The sequence below is a fragment of the Rhinopithecus bieti genome, unplaced genomic scaffold (assembly GCF_001698545.2).
Source record: "Rhinopithecus bieti isolate Rb0 unplaced genomic scaffold, ASM169854v2 scaffold_8, whole genome shotgun sequence".
Taxonomy (NCBI): Eukaryota; Metazoa; Chordata; class Mammalia; order Primates; family Cercopithecidae; genus Rhinopithecus; species Rhinopithecus bieti.
Genome location: NW_016803211.1, coordinates 1,478,672 through 1,493,147, shown reverse-complemented (window position 1 = coordinate 1,493,147; position 14,476 = coordinate 1,478,672). Strand labels below are relative to the sequence as shown.

The window sequence follows — 14,476 nt, the reverse complement described above, 5'->3', positions numbered from 1 at the left end:
AAAAAAAAAAAAAAAAAAAAAAAAAAAAGAACGCAATTACAATACAAAATCATGCATTGGTAAAAGATCCAAAGTACAAGACTGACCAATGGATTTAAAGTATAACAAGTGTACAAAACGTTCACTCATAGGGTTTTAGATTCTACATGGCAATTTAAGAAACTACTATTTATGAAGCTTTGCTGAGGTATCAAATATCCACAATCATCTGAAAATGCTATTAAAATATTCTTTTCCAGCTATACATCTGTATGAGCCCAGATTTTCTTCATATGCTTCAATGAAAACATTTATTTTTAAATAAACACTTAAGTTTTTTATTTAATTTCGACTAAATATTAATAGATATGACCCCTACAAACAAATTTCCTGGGCTTTCGAAAATAATTAAGAGTATAAAAGGATCCCAAGACCAAAAAGTATGAGAACCACTGATGCCCAGCTTCATAAGAAGTCTGGTTTTATCGTAAGCATAATAGTAAGCCTCTAGAGGCTTTTGATATGGTTTGGATTTGTGTTCAGATTGCATGTTGAATTGTAATCCCTAGTGTTGGGGGAGGGACCTGGAGGGAGGTGACTGGATTATAGAGGTGGATTTCCCGCTTGATAGGGAGTTCTCAAGAAATCTGGTTGTTTGAAAGTGTATAGCACTTGCCCCTTTGCTTGTTTTCTCTGGCCACTACGTGAAGATGTCCTTGCTTTCCCTTTACCTTCCGCCATGATTGTAAGTTTCCTGAGGCCTCTCCAGCCATGCTTCCTGTAGAACCTGCAGAACCGTGAGCCAATTAAACCTCTTTTCTTTATAAATTAAACAGTCTCAGGTAGCTGCTTTATAGTAGTGTTAGAACAGACTCACAGAGCTATTAACAAAAAAAAAAATTCTTAATGAACTATATACAAGATCAGGGCCAAGTTTTATGCATACCTGCTTTTCCCTTTCATTCTCCTAGAAAACAGTAACTAATTCTCAGAGCACAATTCTCAACCATTCACTCCAAAATATACTTTTGCACATTGTAGACAGAATGAAGGATACAAGAACCAATCTCTGCCACAAAAATTAAGAGCGGTGGCTCACGCCTGTAATCCCAGCATTTTGGGAGGCCAAGGCAGGCAGATCACCCGAGGTCAGGAGTTCAAGACCAGCCTGGCCAATATGACGAAACACTGTCTCTACTAAAAATACAAAAAATTAGCTGGGCGTGGTGGCGGGCACCTGTAATCTCAGCTACTCAGGACGCTGAAGCAGGAGAATTGCTTGAACCCAGGAGGTGGAGGCTGCAGTAAGCCGAGATCGTGCCATTGAACTCCAGCCTGGGCAATAAGAGCAAAACTCCGTCTCGAGAAAAAAAAAAAAAAAATTAAGAGCAGTCAAAGAGCTAATATTCGATCTGTTCAATGGCACTGTTTGGCATCTCGTCAATACCCCAACCTCAGAAAACTCACCAAATACAGGGTGCAAGATCGTATTAATTGACATCCTCTTTGAAGACATTAAGAAAAAAATTGTAAATGAGCTTTGAGGTAGACAAGTACCCCTACAAACTTCACGTAAACCAGCAAGAAAACAAACATCTTTCTCTGAAAATTTGCTACATCGTATTTCCTTAGGAGAATCGGGGGTAGCAATGTATGGTGTTCTCCTAAAGCAAGCATGGCTGTCAATGTTTAAGATAATTTGTTAACTCTTTTCTTTCATTTAAAGAGAGACATATCAGGCAGAAACTGCCTCTTCCTACAGTGCCATTTTAATATTATATCTACAGAGTATGGCATTTGATACTACACAACATCAAAATATTCCTATATACTAAGTAGAAGAAAATGGTTTGTTGGAAATAAAGTTTAGGTTAGGACTTTGTAAAAGTCCAAAAGAAATACTTAATCTACCAGCAATAACATTCCATTTAAAAATACAGGGAACCCTTGAATGCTATGGGCTTAAACTGTTCTGGTCCACTTATATCTAGATTTTTTTCAATAACCATATTGGAAAATTAGTTGAGAGATTTGTGTAACAATTCAAAAACAACCGACGAACTGCACAGCCTAGATATATCAAAACTTTTTTTTTAAGTTTTGTATTTTGTTAATGGATAAAACATGTAGCTATTAGTCTGTTTTATCATTTACTACCGTAAAACATACACACATCTATCAGTTATCAAAATTTATGCACACAAACATATACTGACGGTATATAGTGCCATTCCCAGTCCAGAGAAATGTAAACAAATGTAAAAATGCAGTATTAAATCACAAAGGCATAAAATTAACTGTAGTACATACTATTCTACTGTAATAATTTCACAGCCATCTCCTGTCATTCCTGTGGTGAACTCAAGGGTTGCCAGTATCTGCCTAAAATGCCATATGACGCTAATCATCTCAGCATGAGCACTTTCGCTCCCCAATATATTGCTTATGGCAGTAAAATGTGATCTCTGGTGGTTCTTGAGTATTTCTCATCATGTTTAGTGCAATACAGTAAACCACGAATAACACCATGAGACCCATACAAAGTGCCACTAGTGATGCCGGAAGTGCTTCCAAGAAGCATAGAAAATACATTACAAGAAAAAAGTTGAATTGCTTGATACATACAGTAGATTGAGGTCTGTAGCTGTGGTCACTCACCATTTCAGACAGATGACTCATCTTGTAAACAGATGATGTAAACTCACAATATTGATGAATACAGTACAGTTCTATAAATGTATTTTCACTTCCTTATGATTTTCATAACATTATTTTCCCTAGTTTATGGTAATAATGTAGTATATAATATATATGACATACAAAATATGTGTTGTTTATGTTCTCAATAAAGCTTCTGGTCAACAGTAAGCTATTAGCAATTAAGCATTTGTGAGTCAAAAGTTACACATGGATTTTCAACTGTGCGGGGTGGGAGGTGGCGGGGGGTGGCAACAGTGCCTCTTTATGCTCAAGCTGTTCCAGGGACTAGTCTTTTACTAGAGCTAGTATCCAAACACTTTCCCATCTTAACTCTTAAAAAAATTTTAAGAGGTTGTACATTTTAGTAGGATTCTGATCCTCACAACTACTTCACACTCAATAACTATATAATACTATAGAAACACCGTAAAATCAAAATAAATATAGGTTGTCCTTATCTTGAGCATCTCATTTTCCTATAAGCCAACCCAAACACCATTATATATTGACATCCCTAACCCACACCCACCTAGTCAAATCCGTCACTGCCTGGTGATGATTTTGAGTATTTGCTAGGAGATATTCGCTAGCTAAGAGTTCAGAACTGATTCTGACATTTTGGGGAGATCACTGATAAGAGAAAGTAGCTAACAAAGTAATAAATTTCAAGTACGCGGCCGGGCGCGGTGGCTCACGCTTGTAAATTCAGCACTTTGGGAGGCCGAGGCAGGCGGATCACGAGGTTAGGGTATCGAGACCATCCTGGCTAACACGGTGAAACCCCGTCTCTACTAAAAACACAAAAAATTAGCCGGGCGTAGTGGCAGGAGCCTGTAGTCCCAGCTACTTGGGAGGCTGAGGCAGGAGAACCGCTTAACTAAACTCGGGAGGCGGAGCTTGCAGTGAGCAGAGATCATACCACTGCACTCCAGCTGGGGGACAGAGCAAGACTCTGTCTCAAAAAAAAAAAAAAAAAAAAAATTCAAGTACGCGTGAGCTGATCCCAGTGATCCCACAGAAATACTTGTTGAATGATATTAAATTACACAATCTACTAATTTAAATAAAGAAATTATGCAGCATTTATTAAATAGGTGCTGAAATCATCTTGGGGAGGGGTGAGGAAGTTCGCCATGAGAGACTGACTGTGGCTGCACAGGGATCAAGTGACTGCACAAGCGACTGCACATGTGCACGCTCCCTCCACTGCTGACCACTTTCAGTAACAGCCCACCCTCCAATAGATGAGCTCCAGCTTCAAGCACTTATTCATCCTGTCTCCCAAGGCCACAAAAGACGGTGAACAAAAAAACCATAGGAAGAGCCAGAGCACTCTGGAATGCACCTCCACCAACACTGGTGTCTAAGTGGTGGAGGGGGGAGGGGCTGGGCAAGAGAATGCTACCAACAGCTCCCTGTAGCCTGAACCTGCATCCTGAGCAGAAGGAGGGACTTCTGGGTAGCTTCTCACCATTTTTTTCCATTGAAAATAAGATTTTGGGAAAAGTCACCTGATATAACCTCAATGAAGAATTTTACCAATTTCCAGGTTTTCTAGGAATACAGATCATTCTCCAACAACACATTAAATATAGATGGACTTTGGCTGGGTGCGGTGGCTCAAGCCTGTAATCCCAGGAGAATCCCAGCACTTTGGGAGGCTGTGGCAGGCGGATCACGAGGTCAGGAGATTGAGACCATCTTGGCTAACACGGTGAAACCCCGTCTCTACTAAAAATACAAAAACAAAATTAGCTGGGCATGGTGGCAGGCACCTGTAGTCCCAGCTACTCAGGAGGCTGAGGCAGGAGAATGGTGTGAACCCGGGAGGCGGACCTTCCAGTAAGCCGAGTTGGCGCCACTGCACTCCAGTGTGGGCGACAGAGTGACACTCTGTCTCAAAAAATAAATAAATAAATAAATAAATAAAAAGTAGATGGACTTCATTACATTTGACTTTTTGCTACATTCTCCATGAACAAAGGTATGAAAATAGGTGAATCTACATTAGAAGTCCTTCTCTATCCACAGAGATGTAAAGTACAAAATAATAGCAGAGGGCCAAAATCAGTCCCTTACTATAGAGTAGGTATGTTTGCTGGTGATGGGTAGGCAAGACCGCCACTTTCAAAAAAACTAGGTAAGTAGAAGAAATTAGGTGGCATTAAAAGATAAAAACTCTCACAAAGGCAATAAATACTTACAAGAGTCTCCAAAGCAGGTGTAGAACTTTAAACAAGATGTGTTTTCCAACTGGGCTGTCCATTAACAGCCTAAACTGAGGGCAATGTGATTTATCATCAGAAAGATACATAGGTCAATGCTTTCTATTCAGCTTTGGCCGGCAGTACTGAATACTTAGGGTTCAGTATAAAATGAATTTGTGACAGTACTATTTTCAAAAGAATGAGTCTTCACGACAACAAAAAGTAGATCTAATCAGAGATACAAAGGCAAGGCAAATTCATCAGGTAGGATAGATGCATTCAAAGCAATAGAACTCGTGAAATTTTATTTCTAATGTGTATGGTAATCATCGCTAAAATGTTTACACCTAATTAAATATGGGGAATGTTCTTACTTATCTAGCATCATAGAAAAATTAAAGAGAGATCAAATATACACAAGGAGCTAGGTATATCTTGAATTATTTTGACAGTAGAATTGAAGAAAATTTTCACATTTTTGTGTATAGGTAACAGCTATTGGGCTTATCCATTTCTAAAGACAACATACATCATGGTTTTTGTTTATTGTGTATTCTTCAGTTGCATAAACAATCTCTAAAATAATCATCTTCTTTTCTTGCAAATCACACCACTTGCTTGCATAGTACACTCCAATAGTAAAAATCTACAAATATTTCTTGCTCTATTAAGAAAGAGAAGGAAAGGGAATCTGTTTTTGAAATATTCCTGGATTTGAAGGACACAAAAGGAGCCTAGAAACACAGTAAGCAAAACTTGAAAATGACTGCTTGATAAGTGCAGCAAACCACCACGGCACACATTTACCTATGTAACAAACCTTCATGTCCTGCACATGTATCCTGGAAGTTAAAATAAAATATAATTACAAAAAAAAGAAAAAGAATGCAAATACTTCAAGGGTCTGAGACACAAGGAGTCATGGAAAATAACGAGAAGTGTCCAAGAGATCAAATACAGTGCTCATCCACTTCTCAGATTTGTGTGAGGACTACAGGGGGCATAATAATTATTTAATATAATTCATATGAAATATATAAAAATCAGGTATTTTAAAATAATAAAATGACTGATATAAGGATTGCTGTAGGGATGACTACAACATTCTCTTGTCTGGAAAACTGAAGGTAAAGGACCAAGATCCTTCGATTTTGTGGATTTAGTAAAAGGTTAAATTATATGCATCCAGGTGGCTCTGAGGATTTCAAAGTCACCTTAGAAGTGATTTCAGCAAGAACCTCATAGGTAAAAAGGCTAGAAGGGGCCATGAAAGATGTCCCAAACAGCAAGAAGACATTAAAAAGGGGAGAGCAAATGGTTATTGCCCACATTAAGGGACAAAATATTGCAGACTGGTTAAAAAACAAAATATAGTAACAGTATGTCACTGATACTTACCAGGGAACCAGGTATGTTTTGAAAACCTCCCAGGTGAGACCATGCCTACTCTTGATTAAAAACTGAAATATAAAGAGAGAAGATTCCAGAATACAATTCACATAATTCAGATGTGAATCGGGGCACTTGGCTAGGCTTTTTTGTCAGTTAAGTGACCTGGACCTATCCATTAGTACAGTTTAGTACTTCACAGAGAGCACCCTATTTAATTCTCATAACCACTCTCTGTATTATTATCTCCATTATGAATTATAAATGTTCTTGAACTTCTCCCTTGCTGGTGGGATAAGTCAATGTTAGATCTACAAATGCTAAAACACTATGCATATGCTGCTTTGTGGGAAATTCACTGAAAAAAATGGAGAAGGTAGACTACATTCATTCATCCAAAAAATATTTACTGAGCATCTTCTATGTGCTAGGCACTTGGGACACATTAATAAACATATTCACCCTCAAGGAATTTATAGTCTAGCAGAGGTAGGAAAGAGAGGCAATTCACAAAATAAATAAATAAATAGTAACTTGGAAGGTAATAGATGCGATAGAAAAATAAAATGCAGAGCACTGCAAGAGACATACAGGATGCAGATTGCAATTATAACTAGAGTAATCGCACAGACAAAATGCTATTTTAGTGAAGACCTGAAAGAGATGAGGGAGTTGACCATGAATATATCTGGGAGCTGGGGGGTAGGATAAAACATTATAGGCAGAGGAAGAAATCCAGTGCAAAGACCTAAAATGAAAATGTGCCTGCCATGTTCAAGGATTAGCAAGGAAGTAAGGACGGCTGGAATGGAAAGCGCTGAGTGGGAGACAAGTGGGAGAAGAGGTCAGTTAGTGAGAATCAGATCATGTAGCACTTTATTTTTAATTTTTGTTTCCTTATTTGTTTTGAGACAGTCTTACTCTGTCCCCCAGACTGGAGCGCAATGGCACGATCTCGGCTCACTGCAACCTCCACCTCCCAGGTTCGAGAGATTCTCCTGCCTCAGCCTCCCGAGTAGCTGGAATTACAGGTGCATGCCATCACGTCCGGCTAATTTTTGTATTTTTAGTAGACATGGGATTTCACGATGTTGGCTGGGCTAGTCTTGAACTCCTGACCTCAAGTGATCTGCCCACTCCGACTTACCAAAGTGCTGGGATTACAGGCGTGAACCACCATGCCCGGCCCAGATCATGTAAGGTTTTATGAATCATTATAAGAAAACTGGCCTTTATTCTCAGTGACATGGAAGCCACTGGAGGGGGTTTTAAGCATAATGTGACTTGTGTTTTTAAAAGATCACTCTGATGTTAAGCTGATAGAAAATTAAAGAGAAGCCAGGGAAGGAAAAGGAGACCAGTGATCTGTTAGGAGGCCACAGCAATAATCCAGGCAAGAAATGCTGGAGACTTGGACAAAGATGCTGGTAGTACGGATGGGAAAAGTAGTTAAACTGATTCTGGAGACATTTTGAAGATAGAACAGCAGGATTTGCTGACAACCTGGAAATAGAGTTGGAGAGAAAGAGAAGAGTCAGGAGGATTCCACGTTTTGTTTTGTTTTTGCTTAAATAACCTGAAAAAAATGGAGCTAACACCCATTAGGTTGGTGCAAAAGTAATTTGCCATTAACGGCAAAAAACCACAATTACTTTTGCACCAACCTAATAAAATGGGGCAGGCTACAGGTGGAGTAGGTTTGCAGAGAAAGATCAGAAATTTTGTTCTGGCCATATTTAGGTTGAAGTACCTTTCACATACTCATGTTAAGAAGTCAAAAAAGTAGTTAGAGATGTCTGAGGTGGAAATATACATTTAGGAGTTTTAAGTAGCTGCACAGTATTTTATTAAAGCCCTGTGACTATTTGTGCCAACAGGCTGGCAAGAACTGGGCCTTGGCACATTCTAAATTCATAGGCTGGTGAAAAGAGAAAACCAGCACAAATTTAAAAACAACTGAAAAGAAACCAGGACAGTGATATAGAAGGAAAGGCAACAGGGTGTGGTGTCCTCAAGAAACAAATGAAGAGAGAATATTAAAACAGAAGGAATAACAAATTACATCAAATACTGCCAACAGGTAAAGATGTGACTTGAGTGTCAGATATAACTTGGAATATTTGCTTGTGAAAAATCCCTAGTGACTATCTCCTATACCACCACAACCAAGACAATATGCTCATGCATTGAATATGTTACACTTCATTCTTTCCAGGCATTCAACTTGTTTTTCTAAGGAGCCATCCATAAGGAAAATTTTGATCCAATTTAATATTTGGGACTCAAATCAGTAGACTTTTTAGAAATACCAGTTGATAAACTGCAGATGCTAATGATCACTTGCTAATATTCGATTCCCATGTCTTAAAAACATAAAATTACCTCTAGGCAACTTGGAAATGAAAGGACAGATTTTCTTTGTCCTGATGAAGAACTACGATAAACCAAAAAGCCAATATTCTACTATTCTTTCTCCTACTAAAATAAAGAACAACAAAAAGTTTGTACATTATCACCATTACTATTCCATAATGTTCCAGAAACATGTTCCAGAAACTTGTTATAACGTTACAGAAAGCTAAATCTAGTGCAAACTGCCACCGAACCAAAATAAAAGTTTTAACTATTAAAAGTAGATAAAAGTGTCATTATCTGCTACTGATTATATAACTTGGGAACATACAAAAATAAACTGCAAAGCTTTTAGCATAAGTGCCAGCTATAAAATAAATACACCAAAATCAACCACCATCTTAGTCTACCAACAGCCAATCTGAAAAGCCCATCACAAAGTAACAAAAACAGATACCTAAGAAGAACTCTAACAGGAAACATTAGGACTCAGATGAAGAAAACAACTCTGCTGAGAGATAAAAGGTCTGAATAATCTTTCATGACCCTTAAAAGAAACATTGATTACAGATGGCAGTCCTTGCCAACAAAACAAAATGCAACATGATCCGGTATTTTTTTAGTTTAAGGATTCATCTTCCAAGCCTTCCAGATTAAGATGGCAAATTTAACCCACATATCCAATTACACCCTTCCCCTAAACTCCAATTAAGTGACAGTAAGGGATCTTCCTAGAAGACGTAGAGACCCAAGGACTTAAAGAACTGAAATGGAAACTACAAATCATGAAAGTAGAAAGCATACGGACAAGTGGCAACTGTCTCAGCCAACTTGAGAGGGAATGCTATACTAACAGTGAGAAAAGCCGGGAAGAACTCACTCTAGTCTACTCAAAAGACTGAGGGTAAAAGGCCGACAGGTTAAAATAAGATTAGTGAAAGCTGTATGAGAAGCTCTAAAATTCCAAGATGCCTTCCCCACCTCCTCACTGTAGACCATTGGCAGACAACCCTAGAACCCAGCAAGACTAGAGATTTGTTCTTGGAAGAGTAGGTAAATAGGTAAGTCTGCATGGTGAACCTTCTCCAAAGTGACTACACAGAGAATGGTGAAACCCCAGCCAGACTCCTCCGTGAACAGTGGAACCTACACTCTTTCCTCAGTGCAAAACTTTACTGGAAGACCACTCTCCGATCAGCCCAAGAAGACCCTACAAATGGCCCCAGTGAAAAACTCAGGAGAAACAGTGAACAGTCCAAAGTAGCTGCCACTGGAGAGGGAGAGTAAGGGATGGGGAAGAAGACGCAGATGAAAGACCATTTATTTTACAATAAGCCTCTTAGACTTTTAAAGCCGTGCATGTATTAAATACAATAATCCTTATCTGAAAGGACAGGTACATATAATTGTAATGTTAAAAGGACAGTGTGACTTGCTCTGCCAGATATTTCTAAGTATTCTAAATCTATGATTAAAATGATGTGGCATTAAGACTAGAGATCACCACACAGATGAGCAGACCTAAAACCGAAGCAGACCCCCGTTAGTCAAGATCTTAAAAAACAATAAAGACCACAAAGCAAAGAAGAAAGGAGGCACTAATTAACAAACAGTGCTGGTATAACTCGCTAACTAGGGAAAAGGAGGAGGCGGAGGCGGTATAGGAGTGCTTCATATCCACGTACAATTATAGAATTAAATGTAAAAAGATCTACTATATTTCCATTTATCTCACCTTTCAGATAAAGATTATTAAATTTAATACTTGCATACAGTTTTAAAGTCTAAAAGCCCTATTATAAAATGAGTGGTCTTCCTCATTGCCTTAGTCTCCCCCCTCTCCCTGAGGCAGCCACTTTTGACTGCTTACTGCTTCTCCTGAATTTTTCACTGGGGCCATTTGCAGGGTCTTTCTGGGCTTTCCAAGCATGAACAAATACAAGGAAAAAAATCATACAGGACAAGGTAGAGACCTGTTTATATAGAAATAAAAGTATTTTATTGTTTGAAAAATGCCAAAAACTGAATTAAATAATGGCCTGCGAAGAAAAAAAAAAAAAAAAAAAAAAAAAAAAAAAAACAATAAACGTGCAATCTTTTTTATCTAAAACAGGTATGTCATTTTTTTAAAATCACCACTTAAAAGTAAAGTAGGCAAAGTACCAGAAGAGAGAGCTCCCAAAAGAAAAACAAAAGAAAAAAAATAATAAAAGATTATCATTTTCAATAGTTACCAAAAAAATAAAAGATCGTATTTTATAGAAAATCAGGAAAGATGATGAACACTGGAGTGCTGACACACTACAGGTAGACCATACACTCTGTAAGGGAATGTTACAGCATAAGCAATTTGGCAACAAGCCACAAGAGTCATAACAGAGTTCACCTCTGCCCCAGGATTTCTACTGCTATAAATGTAACCTGAGTAAGTCTGAAATACTTAAACTTTCAGACAAGGGCATTTTTCTCAGCTCCACCTGTGTGTCCACTCTTACTTACTGAGCCTACATCCTTTGGTCGACCCTGCTGGCCTTCCTCTACTTAGTTCATTCCATCTCACCAAAACTCTATGATGCAGGCACCATGACCCTTATTCCAAGGAAATGCGATTAAAGAGGTAATTAAGGTTACTTAGGAAGTGGCCATGGTAGGACTTGCAACCAGAGGGTTTAATACTGTATTCTCAGCCACTACAAATAAAAATAATATGTAAAACAACAGAAAACTAGTTCAATAAACTTGCATGTATTCATCATTAAAAACCTTATTTTCAAAGGGTTTATGCAAAAGGAAACATCTCTTAATATTTACTTCATACTAAATAAGAAAGGAATATTTAAAACTACAGATAAAATTAAAAGCCAATTTTGTTTAAAAGTATGTCTGTGCAGACAAACAAGGGTAAAATGGAAGCACATCATCTAATTACCAGTTGTTTCTTTCTGGATGATGTGACGGTGATTTTTACTTTATTTTTTTCAGTGATTCCCAAAATGTCTCCCAATAGGAAATACTTTTTTATTTAATTTTTTAAAGGAAACAAAGCAACAACAGAAATTCTCAACTGTATTTGCTTAATTTGAATAAACAACGGACACGTCGATAAATGTACATTAATGCACACCTTCTAGGAATTTGAGACTGTACAACTATGTTGAAAGAGATACTAAACTGAAAAGGTTTAAAGGTAATTTTTAAATGTGTGATGAAAGAAAGGAAGATTAGGTGAGAGATTAAGGAAGATTAGGTGTGAGATTACTATTTTAGCAGCGCAGCATCACCGCTGGAACTACAAGGTCCATCACATGAGAGGGGTTTCCACCATTATTCCTTTCTCATAGTAAATGGGAAAAATTCACCTTACAGAATTTGCTTGATAGCCCAGTTAACAGAAATTTAAACAGCACTAAAATCTTACTAAAATAGATTTTAGTAAGAGAAAACCTTTTCAACGCCCAACACAAACTCAAAAATCATTGGAATCCTAAAGGCATTTTGGAATTGACTAAATTCTGGTAACTTACAGAGCAAAGTTTAAAAGATTTTTTTGAAAAACAATTAAAAACAAATATGTAAATGACCCATTTCTGTACTATTTTATTCAGAAGAGTTTTAATAGTTCCTTGCAAGGCAAAATGGAATTAGATGTCTATAGAAGACCTATTTTGAGCGTTAAAAAAAAATGAACATTTTTTCAAATTGATCTTGGGATGCATGTGTTTCAGCAGGTAGGTAGGAGAATGTGTAGCCTAATTGTGCCTTTCCTTTGTTAAAGTATAATATTACAAGCTGTTTTAATATTTTGTAAAGAATGTTGGCAGAGTACTTTCTAGGAACAAAACAATTTAAAAGCTAATAATAACATTTTTGCCACAGATTATCGGGCAGAGTACTTTCTAGGAACAAAACGTTTAAAAGCTAATAATAGCATTTTTGCCACAGATTATCAAAAGTTTTCCGCACACATGTGGAGTTATATTTCACTTTTTAAATTTCTAAATATAAGGTGTAACTTAGGACTTTAGAGAAATAGTGCATACAATTCTTAGGCATGTGCACCTCCAAGAAAACGTGCTAAAAAAAAAAAGAAAAGAAAACATTGTTTCCACTTCATTTTGGAAGTCTGTTAAACAAGTTATCAATGCAAGTATTGGAAAAGAATGAAAAATCAAGAAAGAACATAGCTGCTAGTAGTCATCATCCCATACAACGGCATTAATAAATAATCTGTAAGTATCTTAGAAAGAAAATCTTGGAACTGTATAAGCTCACCCTTACCTGCGCTGAGGCCAAGAAATGAAAAGGGTGATTCAAAATCTTCTGAAAAGGAAGAGTCCTATTCAGAAACCCAAGGGTAAGAGGACCCGCCCACTTCCCCTGGAGGACTCGTTGCTATGGGAACCCGCAGTAACCCTGTAAAGCCAGTAACCTACGGGGGAAGAAGATCCTCCCCGAGGTTAAAGTTAAACCAGGGGATCTGGCGGAGGGTTCAGTGGAGGACTGAGGTAGGGTTAAAAGAAGGGGAAAGCCCTTGGCTGGGCATGGGGTCAGTGAAAGCGGGCTTAGTAACCCCAACAGAAATTCAAAACAGCACTTAGAACAATTGTTTTGAGTGCTAGAGTCACATTATGGTTCATAAAGTTTGAACCATTAGAGACACTTCCCGCCCTCCCTGGTGGGAAACAAACCCCCCTTTGTGAGTTCCTGTCTAGGAAAATGAATTTGAGTTTCATCTCACCAATTATAAACTGCATGCTACTTACTATGTGAAACTAAACTCTTGACTTTCTTACATTAAACCAGTATTTCCAAACTCAGCTGCGCGATCACCTGGGGATCTTTAAAAAACACACTGTGTTAATTGGTCTGGTGTGCGATTAGGCATGAAGAGTTTTAAAACTCTCCAGCGACTCCTCTGTGCAGCCAAGTTTGGGGAAACCGTATTACAGGATTTGGCGAGATGGCGGGGAGTGTGTAAAAAAGAAAAAGCACCGTGATCTCCCTTGGTCTTTTGAGGCCTAATAATAGAATTAGCTCGCTTTCAGCAGGCACACACAGGACAATGGGTAGCTTGATAAATAGGGATCCCCAGCAGGCCGGAACAATACTTTCTTTGAAAACGCCAGGAGGTACAAGCCTTCTCTTCCCAAGAGAGCAAACATCCTTCTTCCCGAACGCCAAACTTATACGTCTATTTTAAGAGCAAACGGGCCACGAATGCCACTTAGAACTCGGAGGACGAGTTCCAGCCTCAGGAGGAAGCCGCCCCCGCCATCGCCCGCCGCCACTCGCTGGGTTGCCGCGGCGCTTGAGGCCGCGCAAACCCGGAGCGTCGGTCCCCGGAGTCCCCCCCGGACCCTGCTCACCGCGCGCCCCGCCGGCAGCGCCTCAGGAAAGTTACTTAGGGGAAGTTTGCTCCGCTTCCCACCGCGCGCCTCCCCGGGAGAGGGGCGCGGCCCCCGCCACCTGCTAGGCGCCAAGGCTTCCCGACCGCGCCCCCTGCTTGGACCTCCGCCACCTCCGGGGTCGCGCACCCCGCGGGCGTCCGCACAGCCAAGAGGGCTCGTGCGCCCCTCCCGGGGTCCCTCGGCTGAGGCGGCCCTGCCCCTCCGCCCCGGGCACCAGGACCACCGCACGGGCCCGACGCGCCCCACTGGGACCCCCTCGGGAAGCCAACCCGCGCAGCGAGCGCCTCTCGAGCCCGGGGGGCGGATATGGGATCCACTGGACCCCTGACTCCGAGGCCGACCTGCGGCCCCCGGCGCAGCCTCTCCTCGCTTAGCTTGGCCCCTCCGGCCGGCCGCCGGGCGCGCGCCCCTGCCCGGGCGGTCCCGCGCTGCGCACGCGCG

General features: G+C 39.7%; 1 protein-coding gene across 5 annotated transcripts in view; it reads right to left on the bottom strand.

Annotated features, from left to right (window-relative positions):
* BTBD3 (BTB domain containing 3) overlaps positions 1-14,476 on the bottom strand; it is a 38,366-nt gene that overhangs the window by 23,169 nt on the left and 721 nt on the right. The window contains exon 1 of one of the 5 annotated variants that reach the window (XM_017869222.1): positions 14,377-14,404. The exons of 3 other annotated variants lie outside the window; for them this stretch is intronic. The gene's annotated coding sequence lies outside the window, so the exon portion shown is untranslated. Of the gene's footprint in view, positions 1-13,993; positions 14,310-14,376; positions 14,405-14,476 lie in introns of those variants that run through there. One more of the 5 variants, XM_017869212.1, reaches the window with a different exon arrangement.